Source organism: Mastomys coucha, unplaced genomic scaffold (assembly GCF_008632895.1).
Source record: "Mastomys coucha isolate ucsf_1 unplaced genomic scaffold, UCSF_Mcou_1 pScaffold3, whole genome shotgun sequence".
NCBI classification, from domain to species: domain Eukaryota; kingdom Metazoa; phylum Chordata; class Mammalia; order Rodentia; family Muridae; genus Mastomys; species Mastomys coucha.
Genome location: NW_022196909.1, coordinates 44,596,109 through 44,598,567, shown reverse-complemented (window position 1 = coordinate 44,598,567; position 2,459 = coordinate 44,596,109). Strand labels below are relative to the sequence as shown.

General features: G+C 47.5%; 1 protein-coding gene across 5 annotated transcripts in view; it reads left to right on the top strand.

Annotated features, from left to right (window-relative positions):
- Dnah8 (dynein axonemal heavy chain 8) overlaps nt 1–2,459 on the top strand; it is a 253,949-nt gene that overhangs the window by 171,715 nt on the left and 79,775 nt on the right. The gene's annotated exons all lie outside the window — the stretch shown is intronic.

The window sequence follows — 2,459 nt, the reverse complement described above, 5'->3', positions numbered from 1 at the left end:
AACACAGGCATTTTCCAGTCTTCCAGGTCTCACAGCAGCTCCCCGGGCCATGCTGTAAGACTTAACGGGGGTCCACTATACCATGATGCATGATGTTCACTACTGTGTTAAAAAGGGACTGAGTGTGATTTCTCTCTTTGGGTTTTCCTACACATGTGCCTGGGTGAGCATGTGTGTACATATACGTACATGTTAAGGCCAGAGACCTAGATCACATGTCTTCCTTGGTTATTTTCTACATTATTCTTTAAAAGAATTGCTTTTATTTATTTATTTTATATGAGCACACTGTTGCTGCCTTCAGACACTCCAGAAGAGGGCTGTGAGCCATCATATGGTTGCTGGGACTTGAACTCAGGACCTCTGGAAGAGCAGCCCATCACCGAATCTGGAGCTCGCCAGTTAGGTTAGGCTGACCAGCCAGCTAGCCCCTGGATCCCTCCTGTCTCCTATTCTCTAGCCCTGCAGTTACAGGCATGCCCAACTTTTTACATAGCTGCTGGGGAGTCAGGACCTAAGCCCTCATGCCTGCGCAGTGGGTGCTGTACCAATTCTTCTACCTCTCCATCCCTAGGGATGATCATTTTCATGGAAACCATTCTTTAGTCTCCTGCAAGAGCGGCCGCACTCCTCATCACCCCGGCAAACCCCACAGCCCTGCCTGGGTTTGAGGACAATCTATCTGGCCTATCTCTGCCAGTAACTGTCTGTGTGTTCTACTGGGTTATACGCAGGGGGTTTGTCTTCCCTACTAACAGCACGGGATGTGAAGGAAAGTCAGCGTGTTGCTGGGTAGAGTCCTGTCCTGCAGAGCTCAGAGTTGGTGCTCTTAAGAATTAAAAGTACTGGCTGGAGAGATGGCTCAGCGGTTAAGAGCACTGACTGCTCTTCCAGAGGTCCTGAGTTCAACTCCCAGCAACCACATGGTGGCTCACAACCATCCGTAATGGGATCCGATGCCCTCTTCCGGTGTGTCTGAAGATAGCTGCAGTGTACTCGTATAAAATAAATAAATAAATCTCTTAGAGAATGAATTAAAAAATACACAGGGCAGGCTTCTGCCTGTTAGAAGTTCTGGATGAAAATAATGTCCGGGCAGACTGATTCAAGCCACCGTGGACATCTGACTCAGTGCTTGGCTATGGCTTTTGATCACCTCTTTGCTTCCGGAAGACTTCTCAAATTAGTGAGGTTTCCAAAGCAGATCTTAGCAAGGAGTGTTCTCAAGTTAGCGGCCTTGATTCACCTTGAAATATAACCCTAAATGCAAAACGGGATTCTGCATATAGATGAGAAAAACTGCAATAAGGAGTGTCAGAGAGGGACGGGGATCTGGCTCAGTCGGTAGAACCCTGGCCCAGCATGCACAAACCCCTCAAGTCCACTGTACCTGACAGCATGTGTGAGCACAAGCCTGTAATCCCAGCACTAGGGAGGTGGGAGCAGGAGGATCAGAAAGTTCAAGGTCATCCTCAGCTTCATTGTGAGTTTGAGGCTAGTCTGGACCACATGAGACCCTGTGTCAAGAATAAAATAACACACACACACACACATACACACACACAAAAACTGTTAAAATTATTCTCATTTGGACTCTATCAATGGCAGATTTCTAGGATGTGGGGTCAGGGATGTGGCTCACGGGTTCAAGCACTTGGAGAGTTCAGATGCCCAGAGATGCAGGATTGGCACAGCTGCCCACGCGATACGTAGCAAAGCTAGCTCTATCTGTGATCTCTGGGTTTAATGAGAAACTTTACTTTAGTGATTAAAGTGGAAGATCCATTCAGGATGGCTCCAAACACCAACCTTGCATGCACACCCCCACACATGTGAGCCCCAGTGCACGCAAAGCCACGTATATGCTTACATGCCAGACTCCTCCATATATGTGAAAAAAGTGAATAAGGAAGAAGAGATGAATATTATTAAGAGGATTTTCACCACTAAACATCCTGGGCTGGAAGAGTGGACAGTGACTCCTCTCTGCAGGGCAGCATCTTGGTTCTCAGGAGGCTCACCAAAATATTTAGGGGCAAAGCATCTCTGGGGATCCGAACTTGGGCTCTCACACTTGCACATCGGCACTCTGCTGACTGGGCCATCTCTCAGCCCCAGAGCTCTGAAACATCAGTGCCAGCAGGCATCACTTTATTGATTACTCAGAGAAACATAAACAGTTTTGACCGATGTTGATGATTTCTTCCGCAATTCAAAAGGTGACTTCGTTTAGACCTCTGAAGTTGCCCATAAACACCAGCAAGCCCCATTTCCTGAAAGCTTAGTTGACTTGGTGCCTTAGTCAGGGTTTCTATTCCTGCACGAACATCATGACCAAGAAGCAAGTTGGGGACGAAAGGGTTTATTCAGCTTACACTTCCACATGGCTGATCATCAACAAAGGAAGTCAGGACTGGAACTCAAGCAGGTCAGGAAGCAGGAGCTGATGCAGAGGCCAT